The sequence below is a fragment of the Nomascus leucogenys genome, chromosome X, assembly GCF_006542625.1.
Source record: "Nomascus leucogenys isolate Asia chromosome X, Asia_NLE_v1, whole genome shotgun sequence".
Taxonomy (NCBI): domain Eukaryota; kingdom Metazoa; phylum Chordata; class Mammalia; order Primates; family Hylobatidae; genus Nomascus; species Nomascus leucogenys.
This window is the reverse complement of record NC_044406.1, coordinates 43,635,529-43,650,538: the sequence shown is the minus strand read 5'-3', so window position 1 is coordinate 43,650,538 and position 15,010 is coordinate 43,635,529.

Here is a 15,010-nt window from a genome sequence, read left to right as displayed (position 1 = left end):
TATATGTTACATGTCTTACATCTCCACCCAGGGGTGTGTGTGTATATATATATATATATATATATATATATATTTTTTTTTTACTATTAAAATGAGCAAAACATTACCTTTAGGGCAAGCCAAGTTGAAGTGTACATGCTTACTGCTGGGGAAAGTCCCTACTGAAGTTATGTCCTGCCAGGGCCAGATAAGTCCCAGTTAGGGCCAGATAAGCCTAACTGCAAATCCAGATATGGCCATTGTTTTTTCTGATTGCTAGTGGGGTAAGGTTTCCAGGGCTTCCTTACTTTGAGGCTGCCTTTCCTGCTCATGTCTGTCTGTCTGTCTGTCCCTTCTGTCTGTCTGTCTGTCTATCTATCATCTATATATCTATCTACTCTAACATCTGGAGGTTTTTTTTTTGTCTTATGGATGGAAAGATCTTAAATAAAATTTTAGCAATTTGAATCCAGCAAGTATGGAAAGAAAAATTTACCCCATGACCAAACTGGATTTTCCAGTAAGGCTGTTGATGGTGATTGTGAGTCCTCAGTTCTTGTCTTCTTGGTTTAAAGAATTTAAGCAAGAGACACACAGCAAGAGAGATACAGCCATAAACCAGTTTATTACAAAATTGAAAGAGCACTCTGAGAGCTGAGTCAGAGTGGGCTGCTCAAGAGTGAGACAGCCCTGGCTGACACTAGGGAAGCTCCTTTTATGGGAGTTTTACATGATTATTCATAAAAGGGTGGGAAAGGGCATCGCTAGTAAGTATGTTATGGGTGGTCCTCTAGGTGCACATGTTCGGTAACTGTACATGTTTGTCATACACCACATCTCATTAGCATCTTAAATATCCACCCAGTAGTGTGTTTTTCACTAGTATAATGAGCAAAAAGTCAGTCCACGGACAAGTAAAATTAAAGTGCATGCTTTCTACAGGCTGAAGTCCCCACTGAAGTTAATTCTTGCCTAAGCCAGAGGAGCATGACCACAAAGCAAGCATTGTGTTAACACATCCTGATAGATACGGCTACTTTCTTGACTACGTTTCCTGCTTCAACTTCAAGGTAAAGATGGTTAATGTTAGTACATCTATCTGTTTATTTCACTACCTCAAGAAATAAAGGAGAAAATGACAAAATCACATCAATGGATACTAGAAAAGCATTTGACACAATTTGGCAGTATTCTCAAACTAAAACCAGACTAAAATGGGAATATGAAAATTCAGAAAAGATTACAGGCTCAAAATCACCAGGAAGCCTATTACTAAAAGGTAAAATGCTGAAGTTGCTACCAATAAAACTAGTAACGACATACAGTTGTCCCTATCACAACAGTGTTTTGAAAAAAGCTCTAGCTAATGCGATGAAATATGAAGATAAAATAAACTGATTATATATTAAGAAAGGAGAGATAATCATTTTTATTTGCAGATGATATCATTGGAAGGGTGTTCATGCTATACAGTGAAATAAATTGTGGCTTCCCACCTCACAGAGCAGAACAGTGGTGCTTCCCTGGGAAGAAATGGCCAGCACTGCTGTTAGAGTAGGTAGATAGGCAGATATGAGCACAAGAGGATAGGGCCCTAAAGAATGTCAAGTGATTCTCAGTTGACCGTCAGGTGGTTGTCAGGTGGCTGGTGACAGGGAGGGGAAAATTTCCTAACAAACAAGAGACATTTTGAGCTTGTTGGCAACAATTTCCCAATAAGAACTTAAAATGGCAAACTTTGATCTTCCTCTGGGAACATGTCCAGGCATGCACAGTAAGAGGCAAAATGGTGGAGTCTGACCTGTATATGATCTTCCTCCAGGGGCACTAGACCAGTAAGTGAAAATTGCCCTAAGACAGCATGCACATAACTTCAATCATCAAATGGCTCATGCCGCCCCTCCCAGATACTGGCAAGTCACTGTGCCTGTGGTGATTAGCCAACAGCCTGTCCAAGAGGAAGGATGAGACTGGGAAGAATCAGGAAATAGTAACTCTATATTATAATTATTATATAAGAGCCCTGAGCCAACAATCAGGTGGGGCATTCCATCTTTTGAGTTGCTTGCTTGGTTCCTTTCAAGTGTACTTTGCTTCAATAAACTCTCATTTCTGCCTTAAATCTACTTCTGTCTCTCGGCTGAATTCTTTCTCTCAAGAAGACAAGAATTGAGGACTGTAGACCCTGCCCAGACTCACTGCCAGTAACACTTCTTTGGGTAGACTTCCTGGTGGACAGACTTATCCTCTCCTCGGTGATACTACTGGATGTGAAAGGATGCAGTGGGAGTGGTACAGTCCCCATCTAGGAGATACCATGAGGAGAGAGGGGAGATAAATCAGAGTGGTACTGTCCTGTCCCACTGTGTTGGTGATGGGAGGAGAGGGACGGGGTTGGAGTAAGAACGTAAACATCCTCATAATCTCCATCAGCTCCTCCACAAGCCATCTCAACTGAAATAATAATAGGTATCAATTAAATAAGTCTTAAGTTGATATGGCTACTAGTTGTTTTCTTTAATATGTGTCAACAAAAACATCTTTTAGAAAATTTTATTGTTCATAATTCCTATAGAAGCATAGCATTAAGACACATTTCTGACCCTGCCCCACAACCAGTTTGCTGCCTCTTAGCACCTCAAACAGAAAATTATGGAGATGCCAGTGCCCCTCTGGGAGATGTCAGAGGGGCAGAGGTAATAAGAATCCATATATCCCCTCAGTGGATGAACTGCCACACATTCTGCAACACCCAGTTCAAGTACCTCCTATGAGAAGCCCTCCCTGACTGTGGTAGGAGACTCTATGCTAGCTGAAGAATCTTTTGACCCAGCAAGTAGGGAAGACTTTTTTAAAGGGCTTGTTCCTAAGCTCTGGTGTCCTCTATCTTTGTGCCCTCAGATCAGTCACACCATTTTTGGAGCCCAGTTCAACATTCTAGACATTAGAGGGTTAGAGTCTAATTATCACATAGTTCTCTGTCTTTCCTACAGCCCCGGATTGGATAATTTTTTGTTTGGTGAATGATATGGTTTGACTGTGCCCCCTCCCAAATCTCATCTTGAATTATAGCTCCCATTCCCGTGTTGTGGAAGGACCTGGTGGGAGATAATTGAATCACAGGGGCAGTTTCTCCCATATGGTTCTCATGGTAGTGAATAAGTCTCACGAGAGCTGATGATTTTATAAGGGGTTTCCCCTTTCACTTGTCTTTCATTCTCTCTTGTCTGCCACCATGTAAGAAGTGCCTTTTGCATTCCGCTTTCCACCATGATTGTGAGGCCTCCCCAGCCACATGGAACTGTGAGTTCATGAAACCTCTTTTTCTTTATAAATTACCCAGTCTCAGTTATGTCTTTATCAGCAGCATGAAAACAGACTAATAGAGTGAACAAATAAAAGAAGAAATTGAATCAGTGGAAGCTTGCTAGCACACGTATACATATCTAAAAATGTTTCAGGCACAGGAGAGGAAGAGGAGAAAAAGAAAAGGAAAGTGTCCTAGTGTTATGTTAGAGGTTTATACTGAAGTGTATGGATGAAATGATATGAAGTCTGGTATTGGCTTTAAAATACTCAACCAATGGGGCTATTTAACTAGGGGTGGAGAAGTGAGGAAATAAAATAGAATGTTGATAACTGTTGCAGCTGAATTTTGGGTACATAGGAAGTCACTATTCTACTTGATCTACTTTGGTGTATATACACATAAAGTTTACAGTGAAAAGGTTTTAAATGAAGAAAAGAAATGGATGGAAATATTCACAAGTAACAATATTAACATTAGACAAAATATATTTTAAAGTATAGAATTTAAAAAGGGATAAACAGAGGGAGTTCTTAATTTAAAACCATGCAAGCCACCAAGAAGATGCACCAATCGTGAGCATTTATATGTGTGTGAATGTGTGTGTGTGTGTGTGTGTACTTTTGAAATACATAAAACAAAAACTGACACAATGGGGAAAATTTTGCAAGTATTCAGTTACAAAGGAAGAATAATATATCTCACAGAAACTGACAAGATCAAATAGATGAAATATGTAAGACACAAAGACGAATAATACAATCAATAAACTTGGTATTTGATATAGCTATATTCAATCTTTATTTTGTACTCAAGAGAATGCACGTTTTAAACATGAATGAGACACCCTTAAAAATCCTTGCACTAGACTACAAACAAAATAATAAATCTTTAAAATGATATCACAAGGCAATATTCATAACCCACAATGAAATAAAAATGGAGATAAAAGCAAAGAGACAACAAATATTTCAAATACCTGGACATTAAAAACACTCACATACAATTAATACTCGGGTTAAGGAGGAAATTAAAATGGATTACCAACTACCTACTATTATGAGAGCACTACATATAACATATATGGGCTGGGAAAATTAATATACTTAAGATTATTTATATCATAAAATGCATTTATTAGTAAACAAGAAATTCTGAAGATGAATTAGCTAAACTTCTAGTACACACTGTAGGAAAGGAAAATTAAATATCCACAAAGGAGGTAAGTAAATGTTAAAAACAGAAATTAATAAAATAATCAACAAAACATTACTAATCAGGGAATTGCCTATTGAGAACATACTGAAATACTCTCTTATATCCATTCATTTGGTAAAAATAAAGCAGTTGGGCAAGATTAAATGTTGGTAAGGATCTCTTATACACTTTTGGTGGGAATGTAAATTAGGGAAACCACTTTGGAAAGAAGTTTAGCATTTCCTTCTATAATTGGACATTCACACACCTCATCACACAGCAAGTCCACTCCCAGAAATAGCCCCAAGAGAAGCTCTTGCCCAGGTGCCCCACAAAATATGTAAAAGGACATTCATGAAAGCCTATTCATGTTATAAAAACCTGGACACAAACCAGATGCTCACCAAAGGAGTAAAAATGAACAAACTACAGTAATATTTAACAACACGAAGGGATGCTAAGTGAAAAAGTGTAAATTGCCAAAGATTATATAAAGTATGATACATTCATTACAACATTTTATTATGAACATTTTGCGACATAAAGAAAACCTAAAAGAATTTTAAAGTGAGTATGCACAAAACCACAACCTAAAAATCTATAACCAATATTTCAGTATATTTGCTTTATCTCATATCTATTCATATACATATCTTTCTTTTCATTGATCAACCCATCTTCTTTTTTTAATGCATTTCGAATTATGTTACAGTCATCAGTGCACATCACCCCTAAAATTTCAACATGCATATCATAAACTAGAGTTTAGTATTTGTCTATATTCTAAGGCAAAATTTACATACAGTAAAACACACAAATCTTATGTGCACTATTTGATGAGATTTAACAAGTGAACACAGACTTCTAGTTTCAGCTCTGACATGTTAAGAGCTTGGAAGTAATCACTCCCATCCTTGCAACAATAATAAAGGCTGAACAAACTGAAACTCAATGACTTTTCATAGGCCCTCAGAGAGTTTAGGTCACAAGGCAAACTGCCAGCCCCAAATCTGAAGAGACAGACAAATACAGAGAACCACAGCTGAGATCAGCTTACTTTACCTGGAGCAGAAGCTGCTGGATCCCTAAGCAGATAGGAACACTTCACTGGTGATTTTGACAAATTGCTGGAGGCTGAGTATGAATAGCTTGAGAATGAGAAACCTCTTATGGAGGTCTCACGCTTTCCTGGGTTTTACCTCCAGGAAGCCAAGAAGGTCCTCAGGTGAAGATCTAAAGACAATCCCCTCAGGTTTCTGGCAAGAGGGGGGTAGGGGGGTAGGAGGGTAAGAGGGTTCAAGTTGCCATTTTGAAACACACTCAGAGCTTTCTCTATAACGAAGGACTGCTCTCTAGGAGAAGAAATTTTTCCAGAGACTTGTCTACCTGGGTGAAGGGCACCCAGTCAAAAACGTCCTGTATAATCTAAGGGGAGAAAAAAAGGCTAAGAAATACTTTTGAAGGTCACAGCCCAGAGACTAAGGCCCACAAAAAGAGTGAGATTTAATCATAAGATAGTGGAATATTTCCTCTCTTTCACTCCTTACTACTGCAGTATAATAACAGTAAATTAAAACTGAAAGAGCTGCAAGACACAGGCCCTATTTAATGAAGGAGTTCTTAGGGAAACTCAAAGACACCAAGGAAGGGAAAAAATAAGAACAGTGGAGAAACATGAAACCTCTGGCATCTAGAACTACAGCAAATATTAAACACACACCAGCTCCTAGATTAACATAAAATCTCATACTAAAGATCTGTATTTGTTAGATACCTGATACATCATGTCCAGCATTCAACAAAAAATTATAAAACCATGCTAAAAGGCAAGAAAAAATACAGTCTGAAGAGGCAAAGCAAGCATCAGAACCAGACTCAGATATGACACAGATTTTGAAATTATCATGTAGGGCATTTAAGAGAACTATGATTAATATGTTAGAGGCTCTAATGTAAAATGTGGACAACATGTGAAAACAAATGGGTAATTTAAGGAGAGAGATAGGAACTCTAAGGAAATCAAGAGGAAATGCTACAAATAAAAAAACACTATAACAGAAATGAAAGAATGGCTTTCGTGGGCTCGTAAGTAGCCTGGACATAGCAGAGGAAAGAATCAGTGAGCTTGAAGAAAGGTCAATAGAAATGTCTCAGACTGCAAAGCAAGGATAAGAAAAAATGAAAAAAAAGCACAACAGAATTTCCAAGAACTGTGGGATAATTACAAAGAGTGTAAAATACGCATAATTGGAAAGCAAAAAGAGAAGAGAGGAAAGAGCAGAAGAGAAATATTTGAAGAAATAATGGCAAGAATTCTACAAAATTAATGGCAGACACCAAACTGCAGATCCAGTAAGCAGGATGTCTTAGTCCACTTAGTGTTGTTATAAAGGAATACCTGAGGCCGGGTTATTTATAAAGAAAAAAAGATTTATTTGGCTCATGATTTGGATGATTGGAAAGTTCAAGATTGGGCATCTGCATCTGGTGACGGTCTCAGGGTGCCTCCACTCATAGTGGAAAGCTGGCATGTGCAGAGATCACATGGTGAGAGAAGAAGCAAGGGAGAGTGGGTAGGTGCCAGACTCTTTTTAACAACCAGCTCTCCTGGGAACTAATAGAGTGTAAATTCACTCATCGCTGAGAGCATTAATCTATTCATGAGGGATCCACCTCCATAACCCAAACACCTCCCATTAGGCCCCTCCCCCAACATTGGGGATCAAATTTCAACACGAGGTTTGGAGGGAACAAACATCCAAACCATAGCACAGGATAAATACCAAAACGTTCTACACTAGTCATATGATAGTCGCACTGAAGAAAACCAACAACAGAGAAAATATTGAAAGAATCCAGAGGAGGGGGCATCTTACCACTGGAAGAACAAGATTAAGAATTACATTGGACTACTCGTTGGAAACCATGAAAACAGTAAGAGAGTGGAGAGGCACATTCAAAGTGTCAAAAGAAAAAAACCCAACAACCTAAATTCTAGATCCAGTGAAATTATCCTTCGAAAATGAAGGAGAAATAAAGACTTTCTCAGATAAAGAAACACTGAAGAAATTCATTGCCAGTAGATCTGCCTTGCAAGAAATGTTGAAAGGGGTTCCTCAGAAAGAAGGAAAATAATCTAGGTCAGAAACTCAGATCTACTAGGAAGGAAGAGAAAGAATAATTAAAGTTAAAATATTTTATTTTTCTTATTCTTAATTGATCTAATAGACAACTGTTCAAAGTAATGTATTATATGATTATAGCATATTTATAAGTGAAATAAATGACAGCAACGTTATAAAGGATGAGAGGAAGGAATTGGGAATACTCAGCTATAAAGTACCTGTACTACCCATGAAGCAGTATAGTGTTAGTTGAAAGTGGACTTAGATTAGTTGTAAATGTATATTGAAAAGTCTACGGCAACTGCTAAAAAAAATTTTTAAAAAGCGTAATTGATAGAGAAGAGAGGAGAGAAAATGGAATCATATAAAATGATTAATTAAAACCACAGAAGGCAGAAAAAAGGGGAAGATAAAAAAGGAAAAAGTACAAGTACAATAAATAGAAAACAGTTTAAAAGATGGTAGATAATTATAAACTACATAAATCATCACCTTAAATGTTGTATTAGCCTGTTTTCACACTGCTATAAAAAACTGCCCAACACTGGGTAATTTATAAAGGAAAGAGGTTTAATTGATTCACAGTTCAGCATGGTTGGGGAGGCCTCAGGAAACTTACCGTCATGGCAGAAGGCAAAGGGGAAGCAAGGAACCTTCTTTACAAGGCGGCAGGAAGGAGAATGAACACAGGAGGAACTACCACACACTTATAAAATCATCAGATCTCGTGAGAACTCACTCACTATCAAGAGAACAGCATCGGGGGAACCACCCCCATGATTCAATTGCCTCCACCTGGTCTCTCCCTAGACATGTGGGGATTATGGGGACTACAATTCAAGATGAGATTTTGGGTGGGGGACACAGCCAAACCATATCAAATGTGAATCATATAAATACACCAATTAAAAAACAAGGAGTGTCAGAGTGCATAAAAAACCAAGACCCAACTATATGCCAATCTGTAAGAAGCCCACTTTACATATAAATATACAGATAGTTTAAAAGCAAAGGGGATAAAGAAAGGTATATCATGCTAACACTAAGTTTAGAGCATTCTAATTTAGGAACATTAAACAAAAACATTACTAAATAAAATATTAGCAAATAGAATCCAATAGTACATTAAAATAATAATAATATATCTGTACATCTATTATATATCAATAATTTTTTTAAAGAATAGTACATCATAACTAAGTAGGACTATATTACAGTTAAAGGGAAGTTTTAAAATTTGGCAGTATATTAATGTCATATTAACTGAATTAAACATAGGCAAAATTCATTGAGAGAAAAACCAATACACAGGATTTTAATAACATGAAAGCTTGCTCAACCACCCTCATACTAAGACAAAAGTAAATTAAAACTACACTTGAGATATCATTTCCCACCTCCCAGATTGGCAAAATCTAAAAGCTTAACAACCCATACTTTTGGTGAAATTATGAGAAAACTAATACTCTCATCTATTGCTGGGGTAAGTAAAAACAATACAATCCTATGGAGATGAATATGGCAATATTCAATAGTTCAGTTGTTTCTCAGTAGAGCTCAAATAAATCAATGAAATCAAGTCATCAGCATGATTCCAGTCACTAGAATCAAGAAGCATGAAGATATTAGATTAGAAATAAGAAAAAAATGTGGTTTCAGAGCCAAGACAAAGATCTGAGGACCAGTATATCTGACATACTGCAATTGGGAAAGAAAACTGGAATTGATGAGTACAGATTGTGTGTCCAGGAGTTCTAGTAGAATATTATAGCAGTACTGATCATTTATTCATTGCACTGATATTTCTTAAGCACGAATTATGTGTTATGCAATGTATCTGCAATCAGAAAGGCAGTAAATCTGATGCTGGGACATAATTATTCTCAAAAAAAACCCTACATGCACAGGGAGGGAAAATTCTTTAACAAAAAATGCCAGCTAATACAGAAAAATAATAGAATTAGAGAAGCACATTTTGCCACCCTAAAGTTAATAATTATTTTAGGCAAAGATCATCAATGGACCCAAATTAAGGTTGTTGAGGTAGAAATAATTTGGAAAAGTTTTACTGGAAGCCAAATGTGAGGATCAACCCAGGAAGACACACGAACGAAGTTGATCATGTTCAAGTTTGCCATAGGCTGAAAGGCATTTATGGGAAAATTTAGAAGAAGGGAGAAGGACTCTTCATGTCAGAGTTGTCCTTTTTATTGGAGGGTATAATATAGAGGTTATAATCATTAACTACAGATTATAACACATAGGCTAAAATGTTCTACACATAAGACAATCGGTAAAACTTTATGACTCAGCAAAAAATTTGTAAAACATCATGATTTAGAAACAAATTAGTGTCCTTTTTAGTGTCAGTAGGTTATGTATTAATCAGTTTGTCAATAGTTTGAAGAACTCATAAGATTTTTTACTCCAGGGACAGGAAGTAAGCCATGAATTCTAAGACTTTCCTGGGTGGGTTAATTTGGAAGCCTGCTAAATGTGACCTGTCAGTTATAAGTGCTAAAACCATTTTTGTGAATGCTTCTTGGGGAAGAGATTATTCACAGGGTTCCCAAAGAATGACCCCACAGCTAAATACAAAGGGCAGAGGTGGCTTTTTTTGCAATGGAGAGATTTGGTGGTCCATCCCTTAACCAAGAAGTCAAACTTAGTATATTACCAACAGAGTGAACTGACACATGCCTCCAGATATGACTTACCAAGAGGGACACATCACCCATGTAGGTTTCTTTTCCAAGTCGTTTGGCCTGAATCCGTTTTTGAGAAAACAGTTAGAAATGCAGAACCATCTGTAACTGTAACCATGTGTAACAATTGACATAAGCCCTTCAAAAATATTAACATCGTGACAGACAAAAAAGGCCGGGAAACTATTATAGATTAAGACTAAAGAAGAGATTAGAGACTAAGGAGATATGACAACCAAATGCAATGCATGAACCTGTTTGGATACAGGATTTTTTTTTAAGTTGTAAAAAAAAAAAAAATTGGAGCTAACTAGAAACATATGGAATTTGGACTGCATAATATTTTTGTATCATTGTTAAATTTCTTAGGTGTGATGAGATTTTTTTTGGGGGGAGGTGTCATGGAACTGTTCTGTATGCTGATGGTGGCAGTGGTTACACAAATCTACACATGAATTAAAATTTATGACACTGGGCTGGGTGTGGTGGCTCATGCCTGTAATCCCAGCACTTTGCGAGGCCAAGGCAGAAGGATTGCTTGAGGCCAGGAGTTTGAGGCTGCAGTGAGCCATGATCAAGCTACTGAACTCCAGCCTGGGCAACAGAGCAAGACCTCCACTTAAAAATAAATTAATTAGGCTGGGCATGGTGGTTTACACCTGTAATCCTAGTACTTTGGGAGGCTGAGGCAGGAGGATCACTTGAGGTTAGGAGTTAATGACCAGCCTGGCCAACATGGTGAAACTCTATCTCTACTAAAAAAATACAAAAATTAGCTGGGCATGGTGGTGGGCACCTGTAATCCCAGCTACTCAGGTGGCTGAGGCAGGAGAATGGCTTGAACCTGGGAGGCGGAGGTTGCAGTGAGCTGAGATCAGGCCACTGCACTACAGCCTGGGTGACAGAGCGAGACTCCATCTCAAAAATAAATAAATAAGGTAATTAATTAATTAAACTGTACACCAAAAAGTCAATGTTACTATATGATAATTTAAACATAAAATTTTAAATCGTTTAAAAAAACCTCTCAAATTTCTTAGGGGTGAGAATGGGCTGTGGCTATGCAAGAAAATGTCCTTGTTCTTAGGAGAGTGGAAATATACACAGATGATCCAATGAGAAAAAGCAGAGACTTTTCAGAGCTTACTATAGTAAGGTATTGGGCCATTACCACTTGGCGTTTGTCAAAGACTCAAAGGCAGGCAGAAGAATGGGAAAGCTTTATATGCAGTAGAAAAAGGGGAAGGCTTCAGGTGTGTCCTGATTGGAGGGTGTTGGAGTGCACAAGCTGGAGGTGGACTAACTGAAGTGGGGCATCCTATGCGATTGATTTGGGAAGTAGATTCGGCTTTTTCTGGTTGGCCCTGAATTGGAAATTGGGTTAAAAAAATTGAGAAGCTAGATGTCATCAACTAAATCCTGACCATCTGGGCTGATTGCTACTGCGGTTGTGGTTTGGCTTCCCACGCTTATTGCTGTAGAGGTTGTAGGTCAGGATTCTATTGTTGTATATGGTCTGGCCATTGTCTGTTTGTATATTCAGTCCCTCAGGAGATACATGCTGAGTATATATCCTGCTGAGTATAAAGAGCATGATGTCTGCGGCTTACTGTACAAAGGTATTGTAAAACAAACACGGTGGAGTCCTCAGTTTCTCTGTTGCCTTCTACCTTGCACCTTTCATCCTTTTTTGCTATCTCTCCCCTGCCCCCGTGAGCTCTGACTAGCAGATAAGCCACAATGTTTGCAAAAGTAATCCTCTGAAAATACCGTCCTGAAGGGTTCTGATTGAGCAAGGGGCACAAAAACAGGAACGACCCTGCCACCAACTACAAGTTTCACTCAAAGCCAAAAACTGCTACCCAGGCCAGGCATGGTAGCTCACAACTATAATCCCAGCACTTTGGGAGGCTGAGGAGGAGGATTGCTTGAGGACAGGAGTTTGGTACCAGCCTGGGCAACATAGCGAGACCCTGTCTCTCTCTAGTGTGTGTGTGTGTGTGTGTGTGTACACACATACAGCTACCTAAGCCAAAAGCAAGAACACATACTCCACTTTCCCTCATAAAAACCCTGACCCTGCTTCAATCAGGACATTACCTGATGCACCTCAGCTGAATAAAGCCTTTAAGCTCTATAGCAGTCACTTCAATCATTTTCTTTTGACTCTGTTTTTAAATGATGGGTCCTGTATATATGCAAACAGAAATATAAGGCAAATGTGACATAGATTAACAATTGTTACTTCTAGGTGGAAGGTATTTGAATATTCATACTGCAGTTCTGTCAACTTTTGTGTAGGTGTGAAAATTTTCCATTAAAAAGCTGGGTGTAAAATAAATAAGGTATTATTGCTTGCTATCTACTGAAGTATGTAAATGGTTGTGGTTATTGGTCCTGAGGTCCCTGCTCAGCCATTGAACCTGATACTTTTCACAAAGTTTTCTTTGACTTCTGTCAGTGGAAGACTTTGTAAAATGTTTTCCCCTACTAAAGGGAGGCACACAAGACAGGAGTGACCAGGAGACCTTGGCTGTGGATTAATTTTTGCATCTGCTCTAGGACACAGGTGCTCATCATTATGTCCTTAGCTGCAGATATAAAAATACTCGGACTTTGCATTCTTCTTGGTTTTCAACTGGGTACCCATATAAATGTAAAGAATCCCGACTGACCTCTCTATTTAAAGTGGCAGTTTTGGAAATCAGTATATGGAAGAAACATCTGCACTCCTATGTTTGTTGCAGCACTGTTTACAATAGCTAAGATTTGGAACCCACCTAAAGGTCCATCAACAGATGAATGGATAAAGAAAACATTGTACTTATACATAATGGAATACAATTTAGCCATAAAAAGAATGAGACCAGTCATTTGCAACAACATGGATGGAACTGGAGATCATTGTTAAGTGAAATAAGCGAGGCACAGAAAGACAAACATTGCATGTTCTCACTTATTTGTGGGAGCTATAAATCAAAACAATTATGGAGATAGAGAATAGAAGGATGGTTACCAGAGGCTGGGAAGGATAATGGGGGGCTGGTGGGGATGGTTAGCGGGTACAAGAAATATAGTTAGAAAAAATGAATAAGATCTACTATTTGATGGCACGATAGGGTGACTATAGTCAATAATAACTGAATTGTACATTTTAAAATAAAGAGTGTATTGGATTGTTTGTAACTCAAAGGATAAATGCTTCATGGGATGGATATCCCATTCCCCATGATGTGCTTATGTCACATTGCATGCCTGTATCAAAATATCTTGTGTGCCCTATAAATATATACACCTACTATGTACCCACAACAATTTAAAACATAATTTTTTTTGAGATGGAGTCTCGCTCTGTCACCCAGGCTGGAGTGCAGTGGCACGATCTTGGCTTAGTACAACCTCCACTTCCCGGGTTCAAGCAATTCTCTGCCTCAGCTTCCCAAGTAGCTGGGATTACAGAAGCCTGCCACCACACCCGGCTAATTTTTGTATTTTTAGTAGAGACAGGGTTTCACCATCTTGGCCAGGCTGGTCTTGAACTCCTGACCTCGTGATCCACCCACCTCGGCCTCTCAAAGTGCTGGGATTACAGGTGTGAGCCACTGTGCACAGCCAAAATTATTTTTTTTAAATAAAAACTAAAAACATAAAGTGGCAGTTCTCCCAGCATTTCCAACTCATATCACTCCCCTATAACATCCCCTCTTTAGCAGTTGTCACCTTTGTAATTTGCTCTTTTAAAATGCTTATTGCTTCTATTCCCTGCTAGGATGTTAACTCCATGAAGTTAGGGATTTGGGGGCTGTTTTGTTGCACCAAACATCAAGTACCAAGAACGGTGCCGGATGGTCAATTCATCAAGTATTTATAAGTTCTCCATCTCTTTGGTATTTCATGCATTACTTATACCAAATTAATTTTATTATAGCAGTCATGTCGTCCAGAAATGCCTGCAGAGTCTTTTGGGGAAATCATTAATATTTTAAGAAAATGACTCTGATGTGTGTATTTTGCTGCCCTCTACATTGTATAATAAAGATACTAGAAATAAAGCAGTTGATTACTCCATATAAGTAAGAAGCAGAAATCACTGCAGTATCAGCATGAACACGTAAATGAGCAAACAGTAAACAAATACAATAATTTCTGATACAAAGGAAGGCTATGAAGAGAACTGAAGCCTGGCGAAAAGCTCGAGTGTTGGGATAGATCAGGGAAGAAAGACCTCTGAAGAAGAGACATTTGAGCAGGTAAGTGACTCGATAGAGTGACCCATGGAGCCAGGGGCAGCAGTAAATGTCAAGGCCATTGAGCACCTGCCTCCCTGTTCATCCCACCACTAGGTGGCATCTCTGGGCTGGAGCCAAATATTTTCTTGCCCCATTAAAGGAAGAGATGCCACTTTTCTCCATACAGATTTTTTCTTTTTATCAGTTAGATATTTATCTGTATTAGTCAGGGTTCTCTAGAGGGACAGAACTAGTAGGTGATATATATATGAGTTTATTAAGCAGTATTAACTCACACAATCACAAGGTCCCACAATAGGCTGTCTGCAAGCTGAGGAGCAAGGAAGCCAGTCCGAGTCCCCAAAGCTGAAGAACTTGGAGTCCGATGTTTGAGGGCAGGAAGCATCCAGCAGGGGAGAAAGATGTAGGCTAGGAAGCTAAGCCAGTGTAGCCTTTTTCACGTTTTTC